Raw genomic sequence first — 17,379 nt, 5'->3', positions numbered from 1 at the left:
AGGATCATGTAAGTAGACACTAAAGAATAAAATAAAGAATATTAAAAAAGAGAAAGAGATGGCGCAGTGGTATCGTCGCCGCCTTGTAATCAAGGTTCGATGCCCGGTGGAGGCACATTGTGGTTCAGACCCCACTTTAAACTTTTACAAATAGATACAGCGTCGTGTAGGAACAACTCCCCATAAAACCTTTTAAAATGTAATCTCGTATATGAAACTGACCTTGCAACACTTCCTTGCTTGCTCCGGATAACTTTAGTACTAGAACTTTGTGGCAAGCATATGGACGAAATTTTATGGACAATAATTTCATTTGACACGATGCAAAGTGTTAACCTCATTTAATGATTCCTCCTCTATAAGTTCTGCATTGTCATATGCTACTAGAATGTGATATTCACATGATTGCACCCTCTCTGCTATTGTTCAATTTCCCCATCAACAACAATTTATAGTGGTTGCATCCATGGACTATGTGATTTAAAATTGAAACAACCTGAACGTTTCCGTCAGAATCTTCACAGTCATTGCTGGAAGGTATGTTTCCCCTTTGGAAATAGCATATATTATATGTTGCACAATGCATCATAGTAATCTAGGCATTCGAGGTGGCGAATCTCCTAAGATTCTGAAAGAAGGATATGAATGAAAGTGGTATGACTACGTAATGCATGCTCGTTAGATGATGATTTCTGTCCTCACATAGCATATCTCTCAAGTAGCAAGCCCTTAGTGAGATTACCTGATGGTAGAACAGCCGCTGCTGAATCTCGCCCTTTAATAAAGTAAAATTGAATTGAATTGCCGTCAATATTGGGAAAAAATAGAGGGGAAACAATTTATTTGTATGAGATAAAAATGATTTTTTTCTTGGCAGACTCTTTTATTTCATCATCCTTTAATACTTAAAACTAGTTTTGAGAGAAAGTAACTTTGAGGTTCAATCCTCAGATTCAAGAATATATCTTCTCGTATAAATCATAACTTTTACATGCCAATTTTCCTGCTTCATCACGTTCTTAAGTATTTTCCTCTTTTTTCTGGTTTGGATCTGGTACGGACAAAGTATCAAAATTTATGATAACATGCTTCTGCAACTAGTATCTCGCTTGTAGTCATTGCGATGATTTTTTTCTCGCTTCTCTAAGTTGAAATCTTACGCAATTTCTTACCTATATAAGCAACTTGAGTGTTTCCCTTGTTTTCATATTTTCTTGTATTTGCTTTCTTCGTCAAGAAAACACATTTCTTAATGTATACAGTGTGTTCATCTGTGAGAGTCCTTTTGATGAGTTTCTCATCATGAGACTTGATGAGAAAGGACTTTCAGAAAACATATAGTAGAATAAAGCATCTGCTTCAAGTCTTCTTAAGGCCTTGAAATTAGTAAAATTGGCTCGACAAATGAGATGAAATTTTAGTCGCTAATAGTTCATCCCATAAATAGTGCATTTTTCATTCTTTCAAAATTCCTGTACACGGCAGTGTTGTAAAAAAACTGTCTAAGAATGTATGTCTTTTGGTGGATGTGCTCTATTCAGTGATGCTAACTCCCCGCATATAATATACCTACTTCTCTGGTCTGCCTTCTGTTTTTATAGATTTGAATTTCTTGAAAGCAGACGTTTCGACTGTAACAACTAATAAACAGTACTAGCATGTTCTAATGTTCTTCCTGGGTGTAAGGGGTGACACAGGTAAATGTTGACCTCACTTCCTCGTACTACACCCTGGAAAATGCAGTCTTGTAGGCAAACGAGACCCTGGCGTCTGGACCTAAGGCCAGTAAAATCCTTTATAGGGCTGTGTTGTCCTTATATGTGATGAGTGTCCCTATACAGCCTCGGTTTTTAACCTGGGTAAGGAAATTTTTGTCCTCAGACACAAAATGTTGATTATTATATCTATTGCAAGGGGCTTGGCTCCTTATAATATGACTGGTGTAAGTAGCCTAACTGCTGACGCACCCAAAATTTTCATTTCAATCAATCAATAGCGTTCTTGCATGGAAACCGGTAACAAATAAACAAAATTATTCATTTTTAATTAGTACTGCAACTACTACTACTGTTAATAATAATAATAATAATAATAATAATGCTTTAATTAAATGTTATTACAGTTATCTAACAATAATACGGTGTTCAATAGTCGATACAATACAATAGGTGTGATTAAGTAGGACTAAATGAACATCCGGCTAGAAGCATTCGCTGCACACCGTACATAACTATTTCAGTTTTTATGAATTCTAAGGTCAAAATCAACAAGCGTAATATGCCAAATTAAAGATAAGAGATTTCATTACAATTTTTGTTTTGAACACTTTCTTCTCAGATGCTTAGGTTAAAAGTAATTGAATGATAAGCATATATTGTTATTAGTAAAAAATACATTTGTTTTACTTATCTGCGATTTGCTAATTAACGGTTGCTAATATCGTAAAATCTAAGACAACATTAAATATAAAACACATCTTTAGCTTTCTTTTATAGAAAATAACATTGAAATCGGATATTTAGTTTCAGAGATATAGTATTTTCATATTTTTTTTTTGTCAACTTCCTCCATCTTGGATTGGCCGCCATTTATATTAGCTACCACTTTGAAATGGCAATCATAGTTTTTTGGTGTTCTCATATAACTGTGGCATAATGGAAAATTAGTACCCCCAAATTGTACCGAATTCTTGATTTTGGCCACTTGGCCCTTAAATTATCTTGCGTACATGAACAAAATCTGCAATCAGATTTTAGCTGACAAACAAAATGACTCATCGTATCGCTTTGTGACTCGTGTTGCATCGCGTCGTGTCGGATACGGTGTGCGGCTGGCCTTAAAGAGAACAAAGAAAAATTGCAGGGTTTGTGAGTGAATTACCTTTGATATATCCTAAGAATGGCCACTTGATGAAGTGAAGGTGGTTCTTGCAGCAATCAAGGAATTGAGTGTTTCGATGTCGACAAAGGAGGTGAACTTCTGACATATGTTCATCTCTGCATGATCATGATACGAGGCATTTTTCTATAGATAATTTCACAAAGTCTGAAAATAAAGTAAAAATCATTACCACAAATTAAACAAAAATATTATATGGCAAAACACAATTAAAATTTCCTGATATCTGGAGAGGGTAAACATGTATGACAAAATGTATGTGTTTCACAATAACATTCTCCTTCAGGTATTTTGCATAAAGTATATTTAGAGCGTGTGCCTATTTAGCATACATTGTTAATTGGACATTATAAATATTGCTTAAACTATACTTATTACACGAAACATTAAGTTATGAGAGAGAACACTTCTTCTCTCTCGTCTTCAGGTGAACACATTTATTTTGCCGGTGTTGGGAATCGGAAATGTAAGACCTGTGATTTAACTACAAATCCGGTGCGTTAACCAACTCGACGTAGTTGGTTAAAGCTCGATCTGAAATTACAAACATGGAGGCATTTATTTTTTCATTCCCGTGATATATTAATCACGGTCGTCGTTAGCGGAGGGAGTCGGGAGATGCGTTCCCCTAAATAATAACGAGAAGGGCGACATGGGGGGGTATGTTTTTCAAATGCTTTCGCTTGAGAAAAACAGCTAAGGGGAATACCGTAGTACCATATTGTAAATATTCGTCAGATTGTTATAAGGAAGATAAGAATTGTATATTTAATATCATCCAGAACTATAGAAAATCAATGGGTTTCAGTCACTGAGATTAAAGCAGGGGTGCGCCCAACTTGGTTCTAGATAAGGTTCACGGAACTCTTGGAGAAAAATTTCCCGTAATGGGAATTGGTGGAATAATTGGTTCGGTATTAAATGGAAATTTAATATTTCATTATTTAAAGTATAATCTTTGGTGGACAAATATCTATCTCTTGCATGCCGACATTCAATCGTAAATTGTAGAGTTTATTCCAAATGAGAGATTGAGCATTGAAGAGTGGAAGGACAGTATCAATATTTTGGATATTTGAATATAATCGTATGTTGTGGATGATATTAAAATGAGGGGATTAGTATTAATGTGATATTATACCCTTGTAAAAATGTAAGATTAATTAATAATAATAATAATAATAATAATAATAATAATATCTCCATCGGCACTGTGTAAGCTTAAGCATGTGTAAATTTGGTCACGATTATCTCAAAAACCATTCGAGAGAATTTTCAAAAATTACCTGATGGTTGGAAAACGATGGTTCTAGAGAATCACTTTTTGATATTTCCACTCACCCCAAAATTAATTAATTAATTTTTCTCATCAAATATCGTGAAATTTTACTTTTATTGACAGGTTAACCCTACACAGAGCCTGTGGGATCTCCATTTAATCTCATTCACCACCAGAGGTGTCCATTTTGAAATATCCTTCCTCACTGTCACCCTTACACCCCACCACTCACATACGCTCTCACCGTCACGGCTCACCCTCATCCTTAGACCCGATCTTGTCCTCACCCTCATGCGCCCGCACCCGTACCCTCACGTCATGCCTTGACCTCACACTCCTTGGCACTTACGTCATCGTTTCACCCAAGTTCTCAAGCACCCTACCACGTTGTCATTACTCAGCCACCTCAAAGGCTTACCCTCAATGTTACGCGCCCTTATCTTCAAGGTTCGCCCCCAATCTCACACAGGTTTAATGTGGTCATTAATATCGCTATTTTGGTGCATACTGGTGCACTTTCTCAAGGGTACGCATTGAGATTTTGTATTTCTTGGAATGCACAGGTCACGTGACTATCCTTAGGTGTCCTAGTGAAAGAAATACATTTTTATATTCTTCATTGTTTACATAGCAGTTTGACTTTGAATAAGTGTGTTAATTCTGACGATTGCATTGCCTTTGCACATTTGAGGCGTTGCGATACGAAGGATGAACTCAACAAACGTACATTGTGAGGGAAATGCGTTTCAAGTTGTCAGGCACAGTGCGAACTCCACAAAAAAAACTTTGGAAATCATGCAGAAAACTTTCCGATCTACTCTCACCACTTTTCTGTGGAGTTCGCACCGCCCCTGACAACTTGAAACGCATTTCCCTCACAATGTACGTTTGTTGAGTTTGTCCTTCGAATCCGCAACGCCTCATTTGAACTAAATCACAAGTGTAAAGTATACGTTTTGTTATTTTCTTGTAATGGAAATTTTAATGTAACAAAATAACGATGTAAATTTTTCCATATCTGCCAACCTTTATGTAATTCTATAATGGATGAATAACTGGAAAACTATATATATATATATATATATTTTTTTTGCAAAGAAATATAAAGAATGAAAACGTGTATCATCTTAACTTTGAAATTGTTTTCTGATCTTGAATGAATAACTGAATAATTTATTTTTACATTATTTAAAGATTATAAATACATTTGGAATCAAAGTGGTAGGAGACCAAAACCTCAGATATAAATAAACCCTAAAATGTCGACCTACTGAGTTCTTTTATTTCCTTATGAATTGTCTTGAACCCCAGCAAGGCTACGGAATCCGGGGAACGAATAAAGAAATAATTTAACTGAAATCCCAAATAGTTCAGCTAACACAATCTATACCAACAGAACAACCAGAGGCGCAACCACGATTTTTTTGTCTGGGAGGGGGGACAAGTTCCGTGATAAAAGTACCAATAATAATAATAATAATAATAATAATAATAATAATGCCATTATTATTATTATTAGTAGTAGTAGTAGTAATAGTATCAAAGACGTTATTATCCTCGTAAATTACGCAAAAAGAGCGTAGAAGAAGTCGGTGCTAAAGCATTTGTGTTGCAACAAAGAATTGAATTACTTTTCAGAACGTTCAATTTCACATTAACTAATAACTAATGGAAAAGAAACACACAGACCGTATTTTTAAGAGTTTAAGATGCATGATATATGCATTCCGAATATAATTATGCCATGTATAACTTTCGTGCACAACATATGTGTTACACATATGCAACGTGGAGCAACGTAAAATGAGCAAATACATATCCAGCATGTGAACACTAAATTGTGTGCTTCAATTCATCCACCTCATAATAAACTAACAGCAAAAATGATATAAATTGTCTCTCAAATGTGCACGCTTCTTTACTTTTAAACCAGAGGTTCCCAAAATTGTTCGTTCGCGGCGCCTTTATAGTGTTTCAAGTTTATTTCACGGCGACCATATGCTTGCCATAAGTTCAAAAATAAAAATATATTTCAAATTCAGAAACATTTTATATGTAAAAAGTACCAAATAAGCACATATTTGGAACAATCATGTCATTTCTAAACAAAGGTTCGTGCATTTAATAGAAAATCAATTAAGAGAAGTCTTACTTCTCTCTCTGGTAATTTGCAATGAACTACAGAAAAAACATTGCAAGCGAAGCAAGCAAGAACATTTTTAGATTTTTTTTTTTTTTTTTTTGCAAACTGATAACAATATTAATTTAATAGAGCTCAAATAATTTCACGGGGCGCCATGGCATTCTTTATTTTACAACTTATTTTCATCTTTCGGCGCCCAAGGCCGACTCCCGCTTATGGACTTCCGGAAGGGGAGGCAAGGGGGGCCACGACAATCCCTGGAAAATGAAAGTCAAATAAATTCAAAATGAAGCAATGTTTTTATGAGGGGGCAACACTATTATGGGGAAAAATATGTCTAGTTTGCCCCTCCTTAGAAACATACCTTGCTTGCCCCTCCCTGGAAAAATCCTGCGGACGCCCGTGTCGTCCCGCTGCTCCTAGCTACGGCTCTGAACGTGATGAGACTAAGAAAAGTATGTGTTGCGAGTGAAACGAGCAAAACAATTTTACGAAGTGTATATTTATTTGCATAAAATTTGAAATGGGAGGAATCAATTCCACCTCTGTGCCCTGTACAGATGCATTTTGTTGTCATTGTTTGTCCCCCCTTGTCCCTCTAGAATTGACTTCCGTTAAGGTTGAGGGGCAATGCTTCCCCTGTCGCCCCTCTGGTTGTGCCACTCAAACAACCGACATATTATCTTCTTCTCAATTTCTGACACGTTGACTAATCCTCTCATGATAAGGGTTAAAAGCCCTGTACTTCAAATATTAAACGTTGTACTGTTCTCATAAATTAAAATAAGCTAGTGTTTACAGAATTATGGTTGGGAAATCTGATGGTAAGAGACATATAATCTATCCTAGCTATGACATATAAATTACCATTTTCAGTTCTTGAGGTGTCCACCTGATGAACAAGACTTCAGTGTGTTGTAATGAAGATTTTCCTGTCTTCTACCACTGGATTCCTTGCGAAGCTGAATTACTAATTCTCTCCATGTCCCAGTTGCGGAGAGTCGTGATATGTTTTTACTTTCTATAGTCTGTAAATAAACAAAGTATTACTTACTCACTTACTGCAAGAATGTGAGAAACTTTCTCGTGCCAATGAAGTTTACATAAAATATTGTTATCTCTTGCCTAGAGAATTCCTCACATTATTGAAGTAAGGTTAAAAATGGTAATTATGAAATATTTTTGAGTTCCCTCCCCTACAGCGTGGCTATATAATATCCACCTTTATCATTCCAGTCCCCTACAATAAGAAGAAAAAAGCGCACGCCAGTGTTTTGCACAGCGGGTTCGAATCACGGTCTAGGCATTGCTGTTTTATGTGGGTGTTCCTTCATCAATTTCAACATAACATCCGTCATCCTCATTTTCACGATTTTCAAAAAGCGAGAGAAGAGCGATGTAAAATAAACCAAACCAATAAATCATTGTGTTTGTACTCATACCAGCTTCAGAAATATAAAATAGAGTTTGTTCTTTAAATTAAATTCATACAATATTTATGGGATGATATGATTCAGTGGTCTAAACGATGGTTAGGACGGATGAAGCATATTGCCAGGTTACGCATTACATAAACAATTAATTTTACTTCATAATACATTTATGTACTTAGGAAAGCCATGCATAACGCAAGAAACAAAACACACTAAATTTTCCCAAAGTCTTTGTAATGTAGATGCTAGAATAGTATATAATTGGAACAAGAGAATATTAGTATTTAAATGTAATGGAAGATGGTACCTAAAGATAATTACAAGTCCACATTATAATATTCAGAGCAGTGTGCAAATTGATCTTGTTACTGTAGATGGATGTCATCTACTGCTGGATTCAAAGGTAAATAGGTAATGTTATAATAGTTATTGTTATTATTAAGAATACCCTTAAGACAGTCAATGCTGAGGACTCAACGAAGGTGTAGGTGTAATGTCGTCTCCTTGTTATAAAGTGTTACGGGGTTCTATCGCATGTGAACGCACATACCGGTTCGGATCCTATTGTTTTGTAAGTCCAGTCCTGATAATATGATCTGTGCATGAAGTGGATTTAAAACAAAAACCAACATAACCTTTGCTACTGTTGTTATCATTACGTAGAAGAATCGAAATTTAAAATAAAATATGCTTACAAATATATGTCTCGAGTATCAACCATTCCAAGGCTGGCCCACTTGAATTTTTCACACATTTTTTACAGCGTTTTGCAACAGGTTTATTAGTATTTTCTTAGTACAACAAATTAAGCTGTTTTTATTTAGTCAATATTTAATAAAGTTATATTCATAAAAAGACTTCATCAAATAAATATTTTCAAGATGAACAAATGAGAAGCTCTACTAAGGCGTTGGTTGTCTTATCAAATTTTAGTAAATAATTTAGTTTATTTGTACAAGTAATGAAGGCACTAATGACCATCCAATATAGAATTATTTGAATGCACAAATGAAGCTAAATATAAATATGTACTAAGGGAAATGTGTTGCACATAGAATTGCTAAAATGTAGACGATTTACATGATTCACTTTAAGTGAGTAAGTTTCTGGAATCCCGAAACGTGAGTTTAATTTTCTTCATGTAGTCAAATCATATAATGTTCCTATCTTGGTCAAGATCAGTTTGTTTTGAACCCACGTTATGCTCGCATAGGCTTATCGGGAATAAAATCTCAACGCCATTGCAATTTTCCTTCAGATCCTTGTAATTTTTTCTCTACATTCATTTTGACATTCCTATAGGTCTTTTAACATAACCTTTGTATAAAAGCATAATGCTTTTCTAAAAATATTGTGTTCTCACCGTTGCCACACTCAAGCCTTTGACTAATATTATATTTGGCTAATATTAGAAAACGAAAATATAATTGTTGTATGTTGTGTATATACACTTTTTCATTTACCAGATTCGTCATCTCTTTTAGGTCAAAAAATTTTGGTAAGGGGTTTTATTTTCAAAATATCTTAATTTATAACTCTCTTTTAATGTTAAGACCATGTTTTACATGCTATGGGTGGGGGTACAATTAGTGTTTTGTATATTTGAACCTTTAGACTCTATGATATTTCTATGAGAAATATGGTGAGAAAAACTAGATTTCGTGAATGATTCTACTTCGAATTTTCTCTTCTCCAATATTAATGTCACTCCCAATACCAGCATTTACTGACACACTCAATTGTTACTGATATAAAACATTGGATCGTTACTTCACATTAATTTTCTCTTTCAAACTTATTTCCACTTCTGATTTTCAAAATATTCTAGTTTTACTTTTAATTATTTTTATATCATCCTCTCTAATACGCCGACTCCATAAGTGAAGAGTTAAAAAAATATCAATAATCCATGTTACTTCTTAATAAAGAATCGGTTTTCAACTCATGTTGCCAGAAATAATGCGGCAAGGGGATTCACAGCTCAAGTTAAGCTCAAGGACCTTGGCACATTGTGAAACTGGACTTACAGTCACGGACACTTTTAGGTTTTAATGATACAATTGAAAAGCCAATTGTATTTTTACAACCCAGAAGTGTCCGTGACTGTACAATAGAGGCGGAATAGTATTACACACAGATACATGCTTAACAAAATCTTTGGGAACCAAGCTACACAATACTGATCCAGAAAATAAAAAGTCTTGTGCTACTTGATAACTGGAATGGAAGGGCGATGGACCACTTCAAGCTATGGATGGAAAATTCTTAGCTTGTGAAAAAAGCCAGCAGTTGCTAGTGGCTTTGGAAGAAAGAAATATTTGTGAATAAAATTTGCTTTATACAGGCATCACGAGAGGTAGGTGGAGTGGGAAGGGAGAAGAGAACATGTGTGCATGAGATTAACATGAAAAGAGTTGAATTAGGAGAACATCATCCATCATCTTCTGCTGCATATTTTAATGGATACAAGGAACCTTGCAAAATTGTAATTTGCATAAGTCAACCATTGCGAAAATACATATTTGCTCAGATCAAAACCATATCATCACTCTTGGTTCGCCTTAACACAGAAACGAGGAAAAATAGATAATGAATATTGTTCAATTAGAACTGTGTGATGATAGGAAACCACAGTTTCTAAAATTCAGACAACTGTATAAGACGAATAGTGTTGAAAGTGTTATAGTTATATAGTATTATAATTGATATCTACACTAATTCTCTCCAAACGTATGAAATTCATGGTTTCCATGCCCTCTTCTATTGAACATAAGATAATCAGCAGATAAGTCAAACAGAATTTAAGACATATCCCAGTTACTTTTTTAATCTGGAAAAAGCAGGAAATTATTTGTTAATAGAACGTTACAATTATGAGTGGAGATGAGAAAGAGCAAGTATGCCTAATATGCCTGTAATTAAAAAAGTTTTGAAAGAACTTCCTTTACACAAGTTACTTATTGCTGCCCTTTGCGCACAATAAGTCATAAGTGCAATTCGAAATTAGCCTTATAATGTTTATTGCGAATCATTGAGTAATTGTCGAAAACTTTGCTTTGCTAACTTGACATCATTGCAACATGAACAAACTATAATAATGCAATAAAGGGAGTTCTGACTCTTCCCAATGTAATTATTTTGAGATGTGAATGCTATTTGTTGTGATATTGACAGTGCTGCGATGCATGTTCAGCACTCATCGGTTTCTGGAAACAAGAATTATAAACTTATTCGAATTATTTTCTTTCGTGTCCTGAGTGCGCTACCAATTCCCCCCCAAGACATACAGTACAAAAAATAAGTTTTAGTGTTCAATTATCATTATCATTTTCGTATAATTTCATTCAATGTTGTTCACTTCATGGCTGTTAAAGGTTCAGGAATTTTAAATAAATTCAATTCCGGTCCTGGAGAGAAAATCAGCAAGTGTAAACGGGTTCTGGAGCAAAAAGAACATTTTCATCTGTAAAGTATTTCAATTCGGCCCGGTAACCTTTTTTCCAGATCAATTTATATACGGTCGAGAAACCTTTTTTCTGGATGAATTTAAATACGGTCCAGGAACCTTCTTTTTTCGGAATCACTTAAAATAGGGTCCAAATTCTGCATTGAAATGAAACAATGCGCAACTTGGACCGAATTTAAATTGTGCGAGAAAACAGATTCTGTTACGGAACCCAATAGAACCCATTAGAATTTATGAGTTCCTGGCTCTAGAATTCTTAAAGGTCCAGGAATTGTAAATAAATTCAATTCCCGTCCGGGAGACAAAATCATCAAATGTAAATGGGTTCTAGACCTTAAAGAACCTTTTCGTATTTAAAGTATTTCAATTCGATCCAGGAACCTTTTCTCCGGATGAACTTAAATACTGTCCAGGAACCTTTTTTCTCCGGATCAATTTCAATATAGTCAAGGAACCTTCTTTCAATGAAACCATACGCAACTTGGACCGAATTTAAATTGTGCGAGGAAAAATGGTTCCGGTTCCGTTGCAGAACCCAATAGAACACATTAGAATTTGTGGGTTCCTGGACATTAACAACCCTTGTTTACTTCGTTAGGTCATACTGAAACAGTTATATACCATTCCGCAGTGTATTTAGAAGTATGATTCTAAACAATTACATAGTTCCGAGTAATCTCATCTTATTTGAGACATTAATTTATATAGTTTAGATGATCATCTTGATTAACCCGTTTTTGTTTTTCTTAAAGTTTTCTAATGGAATAATACAATGCAACAATAATATTGGTTTCTTCCAGAGTGGTAAAATATCGACGCTTATTCACCAGCGACCCCTTACTTGTGTAAGTGATGTTGTCACATAATTTTACTAACTTCAATTTATGTCTGTTTTTCATCAGTCCCGATTAGTCAATGCATGCATACATTGAAATTGAACAATGCTGCGGTTGTTATTACTATGATTTTCTTCCTGTTGCAGTTAACATCGTGAAAGGTTACGGCCATACCGTAAACGCTAATTGTACAAACAAATCGCAAATTATTTACTAAATATTGATTCTGTTATATGACGTAATTTAATATTTTCCCGTAAGTGACTATGAACCACCATGTTACACAGTTAAAATTATTCTATGAGCACAGTAAGCATACTTGCCTTGTTCACGATAACTGATATTATAAATAATAAACTGGAAGTTATAATCTTATAGGGACGCATTCTAGGCACTGTCCTTAGTGTAACAATATTTAGTAAATAGCAACGTTATCTCAACTTTTGTTAACCCGTCACTTGTTGACTTACCTCTAAGAGAATTGTCTTTTAGACAACTTTATGCACAAAGAGGCTAACTTGGACTTGATCTGCAGTTTAAAGTGGGAAGCAGACCACTATGTGCCTCCACCGGGAATTCAACACGGGACCCCATGATTACAAACCGGCGACTTTACTACTACGCCACTGGGAAGGCTCTCTGAGATAATTGTGACAGAATTGGAATTTTAATATGAATTGCTTCTCCTCCTCCAACGAAGTCAAAATTGCTCTGATTGGCTGATTGAATTTTGTGCAGCTCTTCCTTGTTGCGGAGTTACCTTTATGAAGACGCTGTACTTAGCCTAATTTCGTGTGAACATTTGTGTAGATTCTCCAAAGATTTCTTAAATTTCAGAAATTTGTCTTTATGATGTTCAATTTAAGATCAATTCTATTGGACTTAGAATATTCGGTACTGTTTCTCTTGACTATACAGCAAATTCATCAATTGTCCACCACATAGTTAAAAATATCAATGGAGTATGTTGTAATTTTTTTTTTACGTCGTGATGCAATGAGGTGGGAGATCATATTCTAATTGTAATTTGCTAATAAATAAAGGATTAATCATATTCCAAGTAATAGTATATTTTAGCGAGTGACAGAAATCAAAACTTGGGTCAAATGTTTTCCTTCTCAAAGTATTACATTTTCTTGTCCTATATTATACAGACAAAACCCAAAACGTGTCATTTGACACATTTTTGACACATATATATGTTGACGCCATTAACAAATAAACGTGCATAAACTGAAAATTGTTCTCTTTTTGTTGTGTCACAATACACACAGAAATTCATAAATGGACACTTTTATCAGCTGGCGTTCCGTGTGATGCACTAAAAATGCATCAATTTGGAGGATCAGCCAAGATCATTTCAAAGATAACAAAATTTCACTTTTAATGCATCAATTGACACAGTTAAATGTGTAGCTTGTTATCTTTGAAGTGATCAAGACTGATCCTCAAAATTGATGCATTTTTGGTGCATCACACAGAACACCAACTGATAAAAGTGGCCTTTTATGCATTTCTGTGTGTATTTTGAAACAATAAAAAGTGCACAATTTGCAGTTTATGCACGTTTATGTGTTAATGGCGTCTACATATATATGTGTCAAATATGTGTCAATTGACACGTTTTGGGTTCTATGTACATACGGTGACCCCAAACTTTCAGATTTGTGGAAAATATATACAGTAAGCATAATACAATTACCTGATTTTATGATGACCAGCAGGTTTTACCTTACAAGGATGTACCTTACTTGATGTCAACTTGCTTCAAAACTAACCAAGCATTCGCCTATATATACCAGCGTGGTTTGCTATTAGTACCTTGGAACCTCCGGATATGCAACAATAGTTATTTGTGCCATATACAGTACATTATCATTCTCTGAGTTGTCATTTTTCACTCCGGATGTTGAAGGAACATACATTGAGAATAACGTTCTACAGTCACGCATATCTGTGATTTCATGTCATCCATCTGATATGCTATATTTCCTTCTTAATAAAAGCACGAACGACAACAAAGGACTACATATGCGTTGTGTCGAGAGTCTGTTCAAAATACCACTCTAGAGTCTCCCATATCCTTAGCAAGGACGTATTTAGGGGGGCGTCCAAGGGGTCCAGACGCCCCTCGAAAGAACTTACTAAGTACGAAAATTAAATAATGAAAATAATGAAATAATAAAATAACTAAAAAGAAATAATGAAAATATACTGGTTGTTTAATAGAGAGTTATTTGTTTCCACCAATCTTATCGGAGGGCAAGCATTATATTGTGATCATACAACTTTAAATGATAGTACCACTGAAGATTAACGCAAGATTTATTACTACTTACAACGTAACATTCATAAAATAACACAAATAACTTTACTTTTTTCAACTGCATGTAACATCCTTTTTTATATTCAACAAATATTCAATTCTTTATCTACTTGACATTAATTTCCTTATAAGGGCTTTTGTTTACAAATGGTGCCAACCTTAACTACACGTTAGGTAGATAGATAATGAATACGTGCTGTTATATCACTATTCTTATACCGTCTTTTTAGCTATTCGATTAATAAAAAGATAATATTAATTAATTTAAATATTCACTATTTCAAATAATTTAATATAATTACAATTATTTTAGTTTAAACATTATTGTTATTATTATTTTGAGACACTTGATTCGGACCCCCCCACCCCCTAAACATATTTCTAGATACGTCCCTGATCCTAAGTTGTGAAAATTTTGGTTATTTGCTCATTTTTTAGAAGCAGTATGATTAAGTTAAGTTGAAATAGGAGTAGAGTTAGAGATGATCATGTTTAAAAAAGAATTATGGAACGGTGTGAGCTCACGTCCAATGTAGAGAAATAATACATACAGAAATGCATAAAAGGACACTTTTATCAGCTGGTGTTCAGTGTGATGCACTAAAATGCATCAATTTGGAGGATCAGGGGTTGAGTTGGAAATAAAGTATTATACAGTTGGGTTTTGTTACGTACCCGTACAGATAAACCTTATGGCAAATGATTGAAATAAGGAATCATAGATGGCAGCACGCGGAAGAAATATTAGGATCGCAGATTATAGTAACAATGCGCACGCGAATTGAATGAAAGCGTTTGGGAGAACTGAAATTAATTGAGCTTACATAAATGTATGAACTGAGATAAACAATGGAGATGGATAAAGACGAGATAAAGAAATGATCGACACGTGCAGCATATGTGATTGTATGTAAAGATTAATGAAGTTAAGAAGCGATTACAATTTTATATCTTTACCGTCTTAGTGGGAAGGAGTTTCCCACTAGACCTTTTTGGTTGTTTCCCCGGTACGGCGCCAACTCAGTGGCGGCCCCCAAAGCACTTCCATTGCGGCGCATCTATTGCTGACCCGCATCGAGGTCGAGCGCGGAACAGGCGACGCCCTTCGATTAACCCCCTTTTTTCTGCTTGTATTAGGCTATTGCGCAGCAAAATATTGATTCAAATTATTGTTGTATCTTTAATAAAGCCCAAAAAAGAAGGGAAATATAGCAGGAAAGATACGGGAATCAATGCAATGTATAATAGATGAAGGAATTTTGGATATAGCTGCCTTTGTAAATAAGAGATATATTTACTAGAAGAAAAAATATATGAAAGGCATATGATTTCATCAATAGAAGAATACGTATATTGATTAGGAGAAGAAGAAGATTATCGACTAGTAGAAGAAGAAGAAGTTTATAGAAGAATAAGTATATTGATTAGTAGAAGAAGAAGTCTACTAACGAATAGAAGAATAAGTATATTGATTAGTAGAAGAAGACTATCGACAAGTAGAAGAAGAAGCCTATTAACCAAACTGATAGAAGAAGAAGTCTATTAACTAATTGATAGAAGAAGAAGCCTATTAACCAAATGATAGAAGAAGAAATATATTAACCAATTGATAGAAGAAGAAGTCTATTAACCAATTGATAGAAGAAGAAGCCTATTAACCAATTGATAGAAGAAGAAGTATATTAACCAATTGATAGAAGAAAAGGCCTATTAACCAATTGATAGAAGAAGAAGTCTATTAACCAAATGATAGAAGAAGAAGTCTGTTAACCAATTGATAGAAGAAGAAGCCTATTAACTAATACATGAATCAGCTGATGAATTGATAGAAGTGGAAGTCTATTAACTAATAGATGAAGAAGAAGTCCATTAACCAATAGAGAGGGGAAGCTTATTAGTGAATAGAAGAAGAAGCCTATTAACAAATAGGAGAAGAAGCCTATCACGTATCCATGAAGGGAATAAAAGAAGAAGCTTTCTGATATATATACAATATACTCAAAAGGAAATATCTGTTGTGAATAACAAACCGGTAGCTTATATACTACCATGTATATAAATCTAATGTAACAACAAAATTAAGAATATACGGTGCATTGTACCTTCTGTAGTAGGTTGAACAAGTTGTTTCCTTTCTTTCTTCCTTCTATAATAAGTTATCAATCAGTTTTGGTAGCCGTGAGTGTCTCATGCTTTACCCTGGCCTAAGCCGGACTGGTGTCACCCTCTCGGGGACGTGGCAGTTTAGAAATGTTTAACGTGAGCTCACGCCCCTAAAATGATTGTTTAATATGCTTCAAATATGGTAGAATGAAAGAAAATTATGTTTATCACTATAAGTGCCAGGCCGAAATTTTCATTTTCTTATGAGAGGCAGGACCTATTTTGATGATGTGTATAATTATTATGCACACGGCCTGTGCAATACACTTTAATAATATTTTTATGCCCTAGGACGTGTGTATAACAATTATAATACATCCTATAGTGACAAAGTATTTTCATAAACACATATGTTTTCAAGGGAGTTGTGTATAAGATCTATGCCCGCTGCCTACAAGCTGTGTATCAGTCTAATACACATGGCCTGCGACACGAGATTTCCTGTGTATCAATTTTATAGACATTGTAGTTAAAGTGTCATACTTATTTACTGCCCTGTTCAGCACTCTTGGAGGCATAGGGCCTTGATAAATGCACGCCAGTGGATTCTGTTTCTTCTCGTCTCTTTCATCTCGACCCAGCTCTTCCCTTGTCTCTCTGGCTCTCTTGGCACTGTGCTCCTCCAGGTCTTTCTGGGTCTTTCTCTTCTCCTTCCACCTTGTGGGTACCAATCTAAGGCCTCTTTTGCTGTTTTCGTTGTCTTGTCTCAAGGTGTGTCTTATCCATTTCCTCCTGTATCTGATTTCCTTCTGCACTTCCTTTTGATCTTTTGTTCTTTTACTTTTTAATTACTTGTGGCCATCTATTGCCTAGGATAAATCTCACACATCTATTT

The 17,379-nt window shown here is 34.9% G+C and overlaps 1 protein-coding gene across 1 annotated transcript in view; it reads right to left on the bottom strand.

Annotated features, from left to right (window-relative positions):
* The window catches only part of LOC145999227 (uncharacterized), a 29,513-nt gene extending 15,689 nt beyond the window's left edge, over window positions 1–13,824 (bottom strand). Inside the window, exons 1-3 of the mRNA XM_083136162.1 lie at window positions 13,758–13,824; window positions 7,188–7,348; window positions 2,881–3,045 (exon numbers count right to left, since the gene is read on the bottom strand). The gene's annotated coding sequence lies outside the window, so the exon portion shown is untranslated. The remainder of the gene's footprint in view (window positions 1–2,880; window positions 3,046–7,187; window positions 7,349–13,757) is intronic.
* Between the last annotated feature and the right edge of the window lie 3,555 nt (window positions 13,825–17,379).

Source organism: Lepisma saccharinum, chromosome 15 (assembly GCF_977018435.1).
Source record: "Lepisma saccharinum chromosome 15, izLepSacc3.1, whole genome shotgun sequence".
Classification (NCBI taxonomy): Eukaryota; Metazoa; Arthropoda; class Insecta; order Zygentoma; family Lepismatidae; genus Lepisma; species Lepisma saccharinum.
This window is presented reverse-complemented; position numbering and strand designations above follow the sequence as displayed.